The sequence below is a fragment of the Lissotriton helveticus genome, chromosome 11 (assembly GCF_964261635.1).
Source record: "Lissotriton helveticus chromosome 11, aLisHel1.1, whole genome shotgun sequence".
Taxonomy (NCBI): domain Eukaryota; kingdom Metazoa; phylum Chordata; class Amphibia; order Caudata; family Salamandridae; genus Lissotriton; species Lissotriton helveticus.
This window is the reverse complement of record NC_136072.1, coordinates 1094657274-1094674898: the sequence shown is the minus strand read 5'-3', so window position 1 is coordinate 1094674898 and position 17625 is coordinate 1094657274. Positions and strand designations below refer to the sequence as shown.

General features: G+C 46.3%; 1 pseudogene; it reads right to left on the bottom strand.

Annotated features, from left to right (window-relative positions):
* LOC144791526 (leucine repeat adapter protein 25-like) overlaps window positions 1-17229 on the bottom strand; it is a 28434-nt pseudogene extending 11205 nt beyond the window's left edge.
* Between the last annotated feature and the right edge of the window lie 396 nt (window positions 17230-17625).

Here is a 17625-nt window from a genome sequence, read left to right as displayed (position 1 = left end):
TCCTGCCTCACGGGCTTCTGGTATTTGCAGTCTATCACCGAGTTGTGTGCCAAAATAACCGTGCATAAATCCCAAGTGGGCACAAGAAGACTTTCAACTCTGTCTTTTAAATCACATCATTTCGTGCATTTTCCATTCCTGTCGCTCAGTGCCAGATTCCCCAGCACTGCAGGACCATATCTTTGCGGTGGGTCATACCTCGCGGCATAGGCTAGCCGCTCATATCCAAACAAAAGAGTTGCCCCTGTGAGGATGACCGCATGGAAAATATTCGCCTCAGTAAATGACGAAGCAGCCTGTTGTTAGCATCTTTATTCCATCAAAAAGGCTCAACGCGTTTCAGGATTGCTCCCTTGGTCACGAGCCACAAAGCACCTTACAGCAAACACAGCTCAGTGAAAAAATACTTGCATCAATTAAAGGTCCAACCCATCTGGGCGTGGTTCCTGCCTCACGGGCTTCTGGTATTTGCAGTCTATCACCGAGTTGTGTGCCAAAATAACCGTGCATAAATCCCAAGTGGGCACAAGAAGACTTTCAACTCTGTCTTTTAAATCACATCATTTCGTGCATTTTCCATTCCTGTCGCTCAGTGCCAGATTCCCCAGCACTGCAGGACCATATCTTTGCGGTGGGTCATACCTCGCGGCATAGGCTAGCCGCTCATATCCAAACAAAAGAGTTGCCCCTGTGAGGATGACCGCATGGAAAATATTCGCCTCAGTAAATGACGAAGCAGCCTGTTGTTAGCATCTTTATTCCATCAAAAAGGCTCAACGCGTTTCAGGATTGCTCCCTTGGTCACGAGCCACAAAGCACCTTACAGCAAACACAGCTCAGTGAAAAAATACTTGCATCAATTAAAGGTCCAACCCATCTGGGCGTGGTTCCTGCCTCACGGGCTTCTGGTATTTGCAGTCTATCACCGAGTTGTGTGCCAAAATAACCGTGCATAAATCCCAAGTGGGCACAAGAAGACTTTCAACTCTGTCTTTTAAATCACATAATTTCGTGCATTTTCCATTCCTGTCGCTCAGTGCCAGATTCCCCAGCACTGCAGGACCATATCTTTGCGGTGGGTCATACCTCGCGGCATAGGCTAGCCGCTCATATCCAAACAAAAGAGTTGCCCCTGTGAGGATGACCGCATGGAAAATATTCGCCTCAGTAAATGACGAAGCAGCCTGTTGTTAGCATCTTTATTCCATCAAAAAGGCTCAACGCGTTTCAGGATTGCTCCCTTGGTCACGAGCCACAAAGCACCTTACAGCAAACACAGCTCAGTAAAAAAAAACTTGCATCAATTAAAGGTCCAACCCATCTGGGCGTGGTTCCTGCCTCACGGGCTTCTGGTATTTGCAGTCTATCACCGAGTTGTGTGCCAAAATAACCGTGCATAAATCCCAAGTGGGCACAAGAAGACTTTCAACTCTGTCTTTTAAATCACATCATTTCGTGCATTTTCCATTCCTGTCGCTCAGTGCCAGATTCCCCAGCACTGCAGGACCATATCTTTGCGGTGGGTCATACCTCGCGGCATAGGCTAGCCGCTCATATCCAAACAAAAGAGTTGCCCCTGTGAGGATGACCGCATGGAAAATATTCGCCTCAGTAAATGACGAAGCAGCCTGTTGTTAGCATCTTTATTCCATCAAAAAGGCTCAACGCGTTTCAGGATTGCTCCCTTGGTCACGAGCCACAAAGCACCTTACAGCAAACACAGCTCAGTGAAAAAATACTTGCATCAATTAAAGGTCTGCAAATACCAGAAGCCCGTGAGGCAGGAACCACGCCCAGATGGGTTGGACCTTTAATTGATGCAAGTATTTTTTCACTGAGCTGTGTTTGCTGTAAGGTGCTTTGTGGCTCGTGACCAAGGGAGCAATCCTGAAACGCGTTGAGCCTTTTATGGAATAAAGATGCTAACAACAGGCTGCTTCGTCATTTACTGAGGCGAATATTTTCCATGCGGTCATCCTCACAGGGGCAACTCTTTTGTTTGGATATGAGCGGCTAGCCTATGCCGCGAGGTATGACCCACCGCAAAGATATGGTCCTGCAGTGCTGGGGAATCTGGCACTGAGCGACAGGAATGGAAAATGCACGAAATGATGTGATTTAAAAGACAGAGTTGAAAGTCTTCTTGTGCCCACTTGGGATTTATGCACGGTTATTTTGGCACACAACTCGGTGATAGACTGCAAATACCAGAAGCCCGTGAGGCAGGAACCACGCCCAGATGGGTTGGACCTTTAATTGATGCAAGTATTTTTTCACTGAGCTGTGTTTGCTGTAAGGTGCTTTGTGGCTCGTGACCAAGGGAGCAATCCTGAAACGCGTTGAGCCTTTTATGGAATAAAGATGCTAACAACAGGCTGCTTCGTCATTTACTGAGGCGAATATTTTCCATGCGGTCATCCTCACAGGGGCAACTCTTTTGTTTGGATATGAGCGGCTAGCCTATGCCGCGAGGTATGACCCACCGCAAAGATATGGTCCTGCAGTGCTGGGGAATCTGGCACTGAGCGACAGGAATGGAAAATGCACGAAATGATGTGATTTAAAAGACAGAGTTGAAAGTCTTCTTGTGCCCACTTGGGATTTATGCACGGTTATTTTGGCACACAACTCGGTGATAGACTGCAAATACCAGAAGCCCGTGAGGCAGGAACCACGCCCAGATGGGTTGGACCTTTAATTGATGCAAGTATTTTTTCACTGAGCTGTGTTTGCTGTAAGGTGCTTTGTGGCTCGTGACCAAGGGAGCAATCCTGAAACGCGTTGAGCCTTTTATGGAATAAAGATGCTAACAACAGGCTGCTTCGTCATTTACTGAGGCGAATATTTTCCATGCGGTCATCCTCACAGGGGCAACTCTTTTGTTTGGATATGAGCGGCTAGCCTATGCCGCGAGGTATGACCCACCGCAAAGATATGGTCCTGCAGTGCTGGGGAATCTGGCACTGAGCGACAGGAATGGAAAATGCACGAAATGATGTGATTTAAAAGACAGAGTTGAAAGTCTTCTTGTGCCCACTTGGGATTTATGCACGGTTATTTTGGCACACAACTCGGTGATAGACTGCAAATACCAGAAGCCCGTGAGGCAGGAACCACGCCCAGATGGGTTGGACCTTTAATTGATGCAAGTATTTTTTCACTGAGCTGTGTTTGCTGTAAGGTGCTTTGTGGCTCGTGACCAAGGGAGCAATCCTGAAACGCGTTGAGCCTTTTATGGAATAAAGATGCTAACAACAGGCTGCTTCGTCATTTACTGAGGCGAATATTTTCCATGCGGTCATCCTCACAGGGGCAACTCTTTTGTTTGGATATGAGCGGCTAGCCTATGCCGCGAGGTATGACCCACCGCAAAGATATGGTCCTGCAGTGCTGGGGAATCTGGCACTGAGCGACAGGAATGGAAAATGCACGAAATGATGTGATTTAAAAGACAGAGTTGAAAGTCTTCTTGTGCCCACTTGGGATTTATGCACGGTTATTTTGGCACACAACTCGGTGATAGACTGCAAATACCAGAAGCCCGTGAGGCAGGAACCACGCCCAGATGGGTTGGACCTTTAATTGATGCAAGTATTTTTTCACTGAGCTGTGTTTGCTGTAAGGTGCTTTGTGGCTCGTGACCAAGGGAGCAATCCTGAAACGCGTTGAGCCTTTTATGGAATAAAGATGCTAACAACAGGCTGCTTCGTCATTTACTGAGGCGAATATTTTCCATGCGGTCATCCTCACAGGGGCAACTCTTTTGTTTGGATATGAGCGGCTAGCCTATGCCGCGAGGTATGACCCACCGCAAAGATATGGTCCTGCAGTGCTGGGGAATCTGGCACTGAGCGACAGGAATGGAAAATGCACGAAATGATGTGATTTAAAAGACAGAGTTGAAAGTCTTCTTGTGCCCACTTGGGATTTATGCACGGTTATTTTGGCACACAACTCGGTGATAGACTGCAAATACCAGAAGCCCGTGAGGCAGGAACCACGCCCAGATGGGTTGGACCTTTAATTGATGCAAGTATTTTTTCACTGAGCTGTGTTTGCTGTAAGGTGCTTTGTGGCTCGTGACCAAGGGAGCAATCCTGAAACGCGTTGAGCCTTTTATGGAATAAAGATGCTAACAACAGGCTGCTTCGTCATTTACTGAGGCGAATATTTTCCATGCGGTCATCCTCACAGGGGCAACTCTTTTGTTTGGATATGAGCGGCTAGCCTATGCCGCGAGGTATGACCCACCGCAAAGATATGGTCCTGCAGTGCTGGGGAATCTGGCACTGAGCGACAGGAATGGAAAATGCACGAAATGATGTGATTTAAAAGACAGAGTTGAAAGTCTTCTTGTGCCCACTTGGGATTTATGCACGGTTATTTTGGCACACAACTCGGTGATAGACTGCAAATACCAGAAGCCCGTGAGGCAGGAACCACGCCCAGATGGGTTGGACCTTTAATTGATGCAAGTATTTTTTCACTGAGCTGTGTTTGCTGTAAGGTGCTTTGTGGCTCGTGACCAAGGGAGCAATCCTGAAACGCGTTGAGCCTTTTATGGAATAAAGATGCTAACAACAGGCTGCTTCGTCATTTACTGAGGCGAATATTTTCCATGCGGTCATCCTCACAGGGGCAACTCTTTTGTTTGGATATGAGCGGCTAGCCTATGCCGCGAGGTATGACCCACCGCAAAGATATGGTCCTGCAGTGCTGGGGAATCTGGCACTGAGCGACAGGAATGGAAAATGCACGAAATGATGTGATTTAAAAGACAGAGTTGAAAGTCTTCTTGTGCCCACTTGGGATTTATGCACGGTTATTTTGGCACACAACTCGGTGATAGACTGCAAATACCAGAAGCCCGTGAGGCAGGAACCACGCCCAGATGGGTTGGACCTTTAATTGATGCAAGTATTTTTTCACTGAGCTGTGTTTGCTGTAAGGTGCTTTGTGGCTCGTGACCAAGGGAGCAATCCTGAAACGCGTTGAGCCTTTTATGGAATAAAGATGCTAACAACAGGCTGCTTCGTCATTTACCGAGGCGAATATTTTCCATGCGGTCATCCTCACAGGGGCAACTCTTTTGTTTGGATATGAGCGGCTAGCCTATGCCGCGAGGTATGACCCACCGCAAAGATATGGTCCTGCAGTGCTGGGGAATCTGGCACTGAGCGACAGGAATGGAAAATGCACGAAATGATGTGATTTAAAAGACAGAGTTGAAAGTCTTCTTGTGCCCACTTGGGATTTATGCACGGTTATTTTGGCACACAACTCGGTGATAGACTGCAAATACCAGAAGCCCGTGAGGCAGGAACCACGCCCAGATGGGTTGGACCTTTAATTGATGCAAGTATTTTTTCACTGAGCTGTGTTTGCTGTAAGGTGCTTTGTGGCTCGTGACCAAGGGAGCAATCCTGAAACGCGTTGAGCCTTTTATGGAATAAAGATGCTAACAACAGGCTGCTTCGTCATTTACTGAGGCGAATATTTTCCATGCGGTCATCCTCACAGGGGCAACTCTTTTGTTTGGATATGAGCGGCTAGCCTATGCCGCGAGGTATGACCCACCGCAAAGATATGGTCCTGCAGTGCTGGGGAATCTGGCACTGAGCGACAGGAATGGAAAATGCACGAAATGATGTGATTTAAAAGACAGAGTTGAAAGTCTTCTTGTGCCCACTTGGGATTTATGCACGGTTATTTTGGCACACAACTCGGTGATAGACTGCAAATACCAGAAGCCCGTGAGGCAGGAACCACGCCCAGATGGGTTGGACCTTTAATTGATGCAAGTATTTTTTCACTGAGCTGTGTTTGCTGTAAGGTGCTTTGTGGCTCGTGACCAAGGGAGCAATCCTGAAACGCGTTGAGCCTTTTATGGAATAAAGATGCTAACAACAGGCTGCTTCGTCATTTACTGAGGCGAATATTTTCCATGCGGTCATCCTCACAGGGGCAACTCTTTTGTTTGGATATGAGCGGCTAGCCTATGCCGCGAGGTATGACCCACCGCAAAGATATGGTCCTGCAGTGCTGGGGAATCTGGCACTGAGCGACAGGAATGGAAAATGCACGAAATGATGTGATTTAAAAGACAGAGTTGAAAGTCTTCTTGTGCCCACTTGGGATTTATGCACGGTTATTTTGGCACACAACTCGGTGATAGACTGCAAATACCAGAAGCCCGTGAGGCAGGAACCACGCCCAGATGGGTTGGACCTTTAATTGATGCAAGTATTTTTTCACTGAGCTGTGTTTGCTGTAAGGTGCTTTGTGGCTCGTGACCAAGGGAGCAATCCTGAAACGCGTTGAGCCTTTTATGGAATAAAGATGCTAACAACAGGCTGCTTCGTCATTTACTGAGGCGAATATTTTCCATGCGGTCATCCTCACAGGGGCAACTCTTTTGTTTGGATATGAGCGGCTAGCCTATGCCGCGAGGTATGACCCACCGCAAAGATATGGTCCTGCAGTGCTGGGGAATCTGGCACTGAGCGACAGGAATGGAAAATGCACGAAATGATGTGATTTAAAAGACAGAGTTGAAAGTCTTCTTGTGCCCACTTGGGATTTATGCACGGTTATTTTGGCACACAACTCGGTGATAGACTGCAAATACCAGAAGCCCGTGAGGCAGGAACCACGCCCAGATGGGTTGGACCTTTAATTGATGCAAGTATTTTTTCACTGAGCTGTGTTTGCTGTAAGGTGCTTTGTGGCTCGTGACCAAGGGAGCAATCCTGAAACGCGTTGAGCCTTTTATGGAATAAAGATGCTAACAACAGGCTGCTTCGTCATTTACTGAGGCGAATATTTTCCATGCGGTCATCCTCACAGGGGCAACTCTTTTGTTTGGATATGAGCGGCTAGCCTATGCCGCGAGGTATGACCCACCGCAAAGATATGGTCCTGCAGTGCTGGGGAATCTGGCACTGAGCGACAGGAATGGAAAATGCACGAAATGATGTGATTTAAAATTCAGAGTTGAAAGTCTTCTTGTGCCCACTTGGGATTTATGCACGGTTATTTTGGCACACAACTCGGTGATAGACTGCAAATACCAGAAGCCCGTGAGGCAGGAACCACGCCCAGATGGGTTGGACCTTTAATTGATGCAAGTATTTTTTCACTGAGCTGTGTTTGCTGTAAGGTGCTTTGTGGCTCGTGACCAAGGGAGCAATCCTGAAACGCGTTGAGCCTTTTATGGAATAAAGATGCTAACAACAGGCTGCTTCGTCATTTACTGAGGCGAATATTTTCCATGCGGTCATCCTCACAGGGGCAACTCTTTTGTTTGGATATATATATACATGTATATATATTATATATGAGTGTATATATATATGTGGGGCACATATAATATAGTGTTTCCGGGGTCCCGCACATGGGCGGGAATATTCTAATGCTTATGACTATTGATGAGGATCCCCTGGAAGAGAACCTGAGGTACTGTAAGTTCATGTTCTGGTTTGTCTAAACATTGGGAGTTTGTTATGACCAATGAGACACTGTTCTCCTAGTACCGGAGCCTCCATTACCATCAGAGGACAACTCGGTGGGTTTTCAAGAAAGCTCAGTGCCAAGAAATCTCGTGCTGCTGCAAGAATGTTCCAAGGACCCATTAGTCCATGCATCGCTGCTAAGGCCATAATCCTTTCGCCGGTACAAACCAACTCGTGACTAACGATGGGACTCATCAGCTGATTAAAGTCGACGTCAGGAGAAACCGGTCCGCAGAGACACAAATCAATAGCCCAGTCAAAATCACAGCTTAGGCAATGAAACACAGGCTGGACACAGGTGAAGTAGGAAAATCTAAACGATAATCCATATGCCGTGCTTAAAATCGCAAGCGGCAGCGTGCCATAATATTCAAGCATCCGGTTACGAAACAGCGCCAGAAGGGGCTGGGCGGCTCCTTCCACATGTGGGGCATCCATATTTAAGAAAGCAAACAACCACTAGAACGCCTGCCGCTAGTGCTAGCAAAACCGGGAATCCACCAAACAAACTCGAAATCATGGAATGGAAGAAAGCAGGGATGACTCCAAATATTTTTACAAATGAAGTTACAAGACCACTGCTAACAGTTTTTAAAAAATGCGCCAGCCCAGTTGTGGAGGACGCGTTAAAGATAGAGTGAACCATCTCGCTGAAATGTAACGGTAAATCAGTATTTAAAAGGGCCTGAACCTCAGTCCGGGTATTAGCTATGTGAAGCACGAAAGTTTCCCGAGCCGAACTCAAGGCCACTTCTTTCTGGGACAATAGAGCCCTTATTCTGCTCATGCCGTTGAACTCTGCTGTCAAGGTTGGGATGCGTGGCCAGATGGAAACATCCCTATTTTCGTGGGTGGGTGGGTACAGAACATTTCTGCAGCAAACTACACGCTCAGTTACGGTCACCACATAAGCAACACCTTTAAATAACCCGCAACAATCTTCATTATTTAAAAGTAAATAACTTCCGTTTCCCAGCAAGGTAAAAGTCGGGGTGATTGCAGGAACTGGAGTCCCTTTTAAAACACAGGCTAAGTTTGGCCGGTCCTCGTTACAAGAACCGTGCAATTGTATATGCCTACACATTAGCGAGTGATCTGGTGTTTCTGTACACTCCTCCCCATTCAAATAAACCTCCTGTCCGTCTTTCAAACATCTATAAGTGAAAGGAAGGGACCAGACTTCATGGAGAAACGCACTACCTAAGGGCTCATAGCGACCTATGGCAACATCTCATACAATTTGTAAATTTATACAAAGCAAAAGGTAATGTTATCAAACCGTGGATAAGCCACGTTGCAGCGCTGGCCTCTGCCACAGAAAAAGGCAAGGACTCTAATCTCTCAATATGTAACATAGAAAATGAAGCATCTCGCATGGAAAGCAAGCGCTGCTTGTCAGTCAAATTAAAGGGGGCAAAGAGAGAAGAAACATTCATGTAGGTCCAGGGCACCTTGCCAGATTTAAGCGTTTGAAGGGTCCATGCAAATTGCATGATAGAACGTAATTGATTCTGACCATGGTACAATACAGACACTTAATCATGCACAATATCCACTACAGAAGACACAATATTATCTAAAGTGTAAATGCGGGAAGAAAGCACGTTAATACTATTATCTACCACAGCAAGCACTTTTTCTAGATTGACTTGATCTATAGCTCTAAGGCGTGTCGCTGCCTCAATCTGTGATGTCTTCCAGATTTCATTGTAAACAGCATATATCCATCTTTTTGATCTACCTCTAGCCGGGCCTTTTACGAAATCATTTAAATCTACATCATCATTCAGCTTTGCAAGATGTAATTTAACTGCAGACAATTTAGAATGTTTCAGCCAATTTTGACATAATTTGCCCACAGAGTAAGTTGTGACAGAATGTTCAGTTTCAAAACGTGGATCAGGTCTGACCTGTGTAAAGCCATCAGATAAACTAAGAAAACGGTGCTGGCATGAATCAGCACTCCTGTGCCACATCAGCCAACCTTTTGGATCCATACTGGATATGTTAAAGGATGAATTCAGCAATAGGGTTTGCAAGTACCTAATCGAAAACTGAGTATAATTACTCCAGCCAGAATATTCTTCTAGCTCAGGAATGGTTGGAGTATTCAATTTTTTAGAAGTAGCCAATCCAAAGCATGTTGTCTGTGAAATAGAAGAATTCAAAAACAACATTTGATTCGGGACGAGACAAGCACAGTGCAAAGCCTCAGTGCCTTGTACCTGCCAGCTTTTAGAACCCCAAACAGATTTTAAGTCAATAGTTTCCTTCCATAATTCATAGCCGCCAACAGCTAGCTGATCAAGAAAGGACTTCGAGTACAACAATTTGGTATCGGTAAGTCTAACCTTGGACATAGGCTTCTGTGTCATTTTAAAATAAAAGGACTCGGGATTAGACTGATTGAAGTCAGTAAAATAAGTGTACTTCTTCAAAAAAGTACTTGAACTGCCTTGTTTAGGAGCTGGGCAATGCTCCCATTGTGTATAATTTACAGTATTCCTTCTGGACGTTGTTTTATGTAAGAAGTGATTGCCAAAATGTTGAAAGCAAAACAAATCACCATAATTAGCAGATTCTAAGTACAAATCTTCCGCATCAAAGGCAGCATAGTATTTCAAATCAGAAAACAAAGACTCTACGGCCTGAACATCCCAATCATCAGAAGGTATGTTTTGTTTCACTACATCCCCCATGTTAACTCGAAGCACATTAGGGACATTAACAACCTCGGTAGGGCCATGAATTTGAAACCTAACGGCATCCCACACTATCCCATCAAGGACAGGCCAAGCAGTGATGTTAACCAATGTCAAGTCTCTTTTCAACCTGTGTGCAGAATGCGATGATGAAAGGGGGGCTAAAGTTCCATTCAGATGTCGAATACATGTTCTTTCCTCGACATAGTGTCCATTCATAATCCTGAAAAAATAAAACACAAACCCAATTGACATAAAAAGGTAAATTGAAAAAAGCACCAGCCAAATATACGTCCAAGGGGGAATCAAAAAATGTTTTTTAAATAAGCTGGCATAAACTGCAAAACGTGAGGGTTCTCTCGAAGCATTGGAAACAGTGTCAAATGAAAATCTGGATTGTGTGGCCAAACGTGCTAGCAGGTCAGGCATGGACATGTCAGTGGGGTAAGTATAGTCTATTTCATCATGGTTTGTACCGGGCAAAGTACTTAGTAAAGGACTGGAAATTGCAGGTAATTCGATGGCCACTTCAGTTTCATGATTATAAGCAGTGGGCAAAACTGAATTTCTCACAATGGAAGGACAGGAAACAGCCGGTGTCATGCTAAGAAGAATCGGCCACTCTTTGTATCTTGACATTGTCAATTGAGATAAACCTGTTTTCCTTACGACCAGGAAGCGGTGGTAAAATGACTGTTCTTGTGCCCTTCACACCAAGCACTGAAACCGGAGCTCGATAGGAAGGACCAAATTCTTTCTTGTTATCGATCTTTTCTCGAACCAGTTCTCCAACTTGGGGTAGCCAGCCGACTACCGGGATATGCAACGAAACATCCGATGTGGAGGGCAAATGTTCCTTCGCAAGACTGTCTCTGGTCTTTTGTAGATCCTGTAAAACATTGCAATGTTCATCTACGTCAAAGGTTGTGGCGCGAGCCACGCAGTCTAGACCGTCAAGGTCAGGGACGTACATCTTGATGCCAAAGAGCATTTCGTATGGGGTCCGCCCACCCAGAGACCTTCTAGGGAGATTATTAAGAGCACGCTGCACGCCATAGAGGTGGGTCAGCCAGTTTCTGCCAGTGCCTATAACTCGAGCTGTCAAAGATTGCTTTAAATCACGGTTCATTCGCTCCACTACACTATTACCCTCAGGCCTGTATGGAGACGAAAACTTGACTTGGACCCCCAACGAAGTCATGGCATCCTTATACGCCTTAGAGGCGAAAGCCGGACCCTGATCCGAATGGAAGGTACCACAGGCAAAAATCCCTACAAAGATACGCAAATCTCTAATGACAGTCCGTGAATCGGCGCTGCGATGGGGCCAGACCCACACAAAGCGTGTGCATGAATCAACTGCTACTAAGATGTACTTATACGCAGTATCAGATGAAAAAGGACCGCAGTGATCTAAATAAACACAACCTAGTGGTTTATTAGAAATGTACAACTGTGTCTGTGGCAGACGCGCAGCAGTCGAAGATTTAATCTGCTGGCAAATGTCACAAAGAAGGACATAATCACGCGTCTGTTTGTACAGTCCCCACCACCAGAAACAATGTTGTAATTGAGTCACAGTGGCCGAGACGCCCGCATGCGCAGACGCCACACCTTCATGTGCCGCTGTAATCAAGTCAGCCCTGCGATCCGAGTTGGGAATCAAATGTTCTCCAACATCAGGAATTTTCACAAAACGAACCTTTTCGGGACTTAAGTGGTATGTGTACTTCAAAGGGAACCCCGCAGGATGTTTACCTCCCTTCTCAGTGGCAGCAACAGCCGCCAAGATGTCACTATCAATCTTACTTTTGGACCGTGTAACTGCTGCAACTAAGTATGTAGACACCGCTGATTTCCCCGCTTCATCAGCAAGCGAGTTACCGACAGCGTGGACTCCAACACGCTGATGGCCGAGAGTATGAATTACAAAAACGAGTGGCAACGCAGCCTTAAGCTCCGCCACTCGAACCCAGATCATCTTGTGTTTTATTGTGCTACCCTTGGAATCACGAAAATCATTCTGAATCCAAAAGAACAAGTTTTCATTGTAAGACTGGACACAGTAGTAAGAATCACTCACAATAAGAGTAGTAACACTAGGATCAGCGTACTCCAACGCTAGTAAGAGAGCACGAAGCTCTGCCAATTGTGCGGTGCAATCCCCCAGAGGCAGCGTGTGTACCTCCTTGGATATGAACTCATCGTTCACCATGGCACCGACCACAATGGCGCAAGCGGAAACGTAGGCATGTTTTGAGCCATGCGCAACCTGCGCCGAACCATCAGTGTAAATGATGCAATGGAAGTCCCCCAAAGGTCGCATAGCTAGAGGAGCAGGATGAACGAATTCATACTGCAAGTACTCCTGCGACCGTAATGAGGCGTCAAAAATAAACGTGACATCCGTGGACGTCAAGGACGCAGCCCACTGAATCCACCGAGGGTGCAAAGCTTTTGAATTTGGTACACTAGCTTTCGTGACTGCCTCCAAATGAGGACAGGGTGTAACAACCAACATGCGTTTCCCCTGTGACAGACCTCGTTCCTTAAGAATCGCCATCTGCACAGCTGTTAAAACCTTTTCCACAGTGGGAAACCGCATCTCAGCCGAAGTGTACAAGTGTGACTTGTAAGCAATAGGTACTGTGTCTCCTTCATTAAAAGTGAGGTACATGAAACCCACTCTTCCTGGAATTATCCTTACCACCAGGTTGGTATGGTTATCACGAGTCAGTAGGAATTTAGAAGCGAGCAGATCAGCCTGCAGGGACTGCAAGATGGCTGAGTGCTCAGGTAGCCAGCATGATTTGGAAAAAGTTGGTTGTATCAAAGCATACAAAGGCTTGATACGCTGGGCATATTCCGGAATGTATGTCCTCCCGAAATTTAAAAAGCCCAGTAAAGACTGTAATTTTTTCAGTGTTGTAGGAGCGCGCAACTGTGCGCATTTCTCCAAGAAGTGAGGAGCCAAACCTCTACCTTCATTGTTGAGCTCATAGCCCAGGAACAACACTGTGTACTCAGCAATGTGCGATTTTGCAAAGTTAAATTTGTAACCCATGTCTGCAAAGTTACAAATAATCGAATTTACACGACACAGATGCTCCCAAATTTCGTCGTCTGTGAGATATATGTCATCCACATACGAGCAAGCATCTGGGTCGATCCTCTCCAAAAGAGAGACTATGCGGGCGGTAAATATACCAGGACTATTCTTATAGCTCATTGGGAGTCGCCGGAATTGTTTTTGGACCCCAGCGCATGTAAAACTGGTCCATTGGGAGCTAAAGCTATATAATCTGTGGGCATAGAAACCGTTGGATATGTCAAGCGTTGTTTTAAAACGCTTACGCACTAGACTATCCACTAGGGCAGAGCCGTGAGTATTCTGTACAGCACAGTTACGGCAATGCGAGTTCAAATGCCGGTAATCCAATACCAAACGATACGATCCGTCAGGCTTGGTCACAGTAAAAAGAGGATTATTCATCGGTGACACACATGTTTCAACAACACCCTGATATTCCAATTGTTCAAGGATTTCCGCGACGGAAGCTTTGGCTTCACGACGCATGGGATATTGAGGTTGAGGCTGCGGCTGAGACCGCAAAGGAATCTCGTGGCACGGGGACAATTTATCCCAACCACATTGGTTACGGTACAGAGCCGGTGCGAGAGCCCGAGCCCATTCTTCTGCAAAATGCTGCGCATGCTCTTCCGAGACAGTGTACGCAAAACTGGGGAGGATTACCTCCTCCCCTCGCGGCGCCGCTAGCACAAAAGGTGGGGGCCAGTCAGCCTCCGAAAGCAAAATATCATACGTAGAAGAAAGATTCTCCCAAAATACCCCTTTGATGGTACGCTGTATGTCACCTTCTATTAACAGGACAATTTCATAAAGTCTTTCAGGGGGAGCCAGTCTTGTATCGGCTGTCTCTATTACAACGTAGACATCAGTCGCTGTCACCCTCAGTAGTGGACGCAGCGCCTCTCTCACTATGGTAATCTCCGCCGCGCTGTCCAGCAAGGTCAGAGCCCACGTCAGATTCCGAAGCCGTGTTCTCACTATCTGTGGCATATCGATGCGCTGTTAAGGCTGCGACTTTCTTTTTCGCAAACGCGGTCTTTTTGGCGTAGAATCCTCCTGCTTTCCTGCGCAGTCTGTCTGGCGGGGCTGGCCACGTCCTTGTTGGCCACCACGTCCCCTTCCGCCTCCTCCTCCACCGGTCTTCGGGGCCGATGAGTCCTGAAAGGAACGAGGAGAGCGTTGATCAGAAATCTGAAATCGATCAGGTGATTTAATCATCGCGCGATCGCGCAAGTCATACACTCTCTCTGTCGGCGCAGAAACTTGTGGCGCAGGATACGAATCCTGAGTCTGCTGTTGTTGCTTCCCCTGTTTCTGTTTCTTAGGCCAATTTTGTTTTTTGGACTTGGGCTGGACATCTGCCTCAGCAGACTGCCCTTGCGGTTGTTTATTCTCCTTGATAGCAAAATACTTCAGACCTTTACTTGTGCGACCTATAGTTTTATATGCGGCCACAACTATCTTCGCCAACTGTCGGGGTTTTTCGGCATCTGGTAGAGCAGCCAAAGCATTCGACACCTGAAAGTTCACCGCATCTCCCTTTATATTGGAGAGTATGAGATCGCTAACAATCTCAAAAGAACCACACAGGCGCATACCCAATTCAACCGCTGCTTCCGGTCCGTGATCATCCTGAACACGTTTAACAATCGTAGGCAGTACGGACATAGATGGGGGTGCCGAAACACCTCGCATAAACAGCCGCAAAAGTTTGCCCCCAGCTTTCACAGTCAACAAGTTCAGGAGTTAAATCCTTAGGCAAAGTAATCGTCAACATTCTATGTTTATCAGCAGGAGTAGAATTCGGAAACACAGCTTCCAGTTGGTCAAATTTCTCGGCAAGCCAGAAAGGAAACTCATCTTTATCATCGGGGCGCTTACCAAAAACCGAATTTACCATAACCGAATTGAGCTTTAAACAGCCATGTTCCGTCTGAACAGCAGGACCCCCCAGGGGTCCACCCGGGAGATGTCGACCTATGTATTGCACTAATGCACGAATCACGGCAATCGAAACAACATGTAGTCTGCGAATATCCGGTAGGGGACAAGCGCCGTGATTCGGGTGCGGGGTGAATCCACCCAACGCAGGCCAATTTGTGCCTGGAATGGACAACGGACCCAACCTCGCAGCGGATAAAGAGTGGGGTAGGGCGCCATCAAACCAAACGCGATGCTGCCAATGATCAATAGGTATTTCCAGTGCCCTGTACGGTGTATATTCAGCCGGTCCAGGTGAGGGTGTGTAGGTGTGGAACACACCAGAATTTGCGTCTATCGCTGGAAACGTTACCCACGAATAAAATAGTTCAAAAGGGTACGCTGGATCTGCACACACCACTAAAATCACAGCTAAGCCATCCACTGGGACCTGGAAAGTCTGTAAATGGTTGCGCACCGCAATGCGACTATGCTGCGGGATGTTCACAGCCTGCGCCATGATTACACCGGAACTACTGAAAAACAAAGGAAACTTTGTAGCACAACTGGGTAGTAATTCAAAGAAACCGTTTTAGATAGATTCAAGCTTGAAAAGACCTATTTAAAAAAATAGGTAGGTTTTTCCGGAAACGATAGTGAAGGGGTTAAGGTTTGAATGATATACTACTCGAGTGTCATGATATAAGACCACCAACGTTGGGCGCCATGTAGCAGGGTTTCTGTTCTCCCACAGAACTGTGCACAGAGGATTGGAACCTCGGCGAATTAGGGTGACCCAAAACTCACCTCAGTACCCAACAAACCCCTTACCGAGCTAGCTACAGTGTCTCATTGGTCATAACAAACTCCCAATGTTTAGACAAACCAGAACATGAACTTACAATACCTCAGGTTACGTGGAACACATGAGCACTCTTTCGTTATACAATCATTTCAAACCAGAACGTGGAGTAAATGAGGACACGTGCACATTTGAAATATTTATTTACTAATGCCGTTTTCTCAGACGCAGTATCTTAGATAATACAAGGAAACATATTAATCAGAAGCAATGTTATCAGCATAGTTACTAGTCCATAGAAAGCAAACGGTGACAGCATGTTAACATGCTGTAATGAATAAGGGTTAACAACACTTATTTCTCACCCTCCCTAACTCAATATTATATTAATAGCTAAGAAGGTCTCTTTGGGTTTTAACAGGACGGGCCCATACCTCAAGATCCTAGAATGAAGAGATCACATCAGCATACACCAGCTCTCTCTGCATGCGAACAGCATCAAGTGTGTATGTGTGCTCCAAGCAAAGCAATATAAAACCCGCCTAAAGCCTAAAGTTGGCAGAAGCTGCACTTATGTTATGTCTATGAAGGTGCGGCGATCAGACCTCATAACAATTCTGTATCGTGTTATTCCTGAAGCTTCAGCACTCTCTGTACAGACATAGTTTATTAAGCAAAGCTGATATCAGAGCAATAACATATTATTCTCATGTAAACCACAACGGGCTACTAGGTTGAAAGCTAAATCAACAATTAAGTGTCGTGTGCAGAAGCAGCAAAAGGAAAAATGGCATTTAAACATTTAATAAGCCTATGCTAACTTAATACATTATAAAGATAAACAGTAGCTATATGACAGTACAGACCCTTGTACTCCTGGATGGATTCGTAGAGAGACCACAGCTGGCAAAGAAGAGACATGTCAAGCTGACGCAGGCCGACCATCTCCTTGCGCAGTATGGCCAGCGCCGCGTCCAGGTTCAGAGGTCGTCTGGTGCGTCGCACGGCATCCGCAGCGCTGGAGAAGCTCGCGCAGCTCAGGTTGTCCTGAATACGAGCCTTCTTGCTGTACACGCCCTCGACCTCGCATCACGAGCCGCCGCTGGAGTTGAGGAGGCCGCTGAGGCCTTTGGGCAGAGGGGGCAAGCCCTCTATTGGGCTGGCGATGCCCGCCGCTGCGGGTGGCATTGGGAGGCCGTTCATGATGGCTGCAGGTAGACGTCTCGGTGAGCGAGGGCATGAGCCAAGTGGCTCTTTAATATTCAAGCTTCTGCCCAAGTAAACCAGCTGGCAAGGACCTGAAGAGTCATCCCCACAATGGTTAAATTATTCTCCCATATTTTCGAAAAGGGAGGGAGAATGCCTCCCTCATGGGACGAAGCTATGGTAGCCTTGATACTGAAACCATCTAAGACGCCCAGACAATGTGACTCGAATAGGCCGATTTCTCTGCTAAATCTTGACTACAAGATTTTTGGTAAGATTTTAGCATAGAGAATGAATGGAATTATAACCGACCTAATACATGAAGACCAAAAGGGATTTGTGCGAGGGAGATGTATTCAAGAGCTAACATACAATTTAATAGAGGCCATAGAT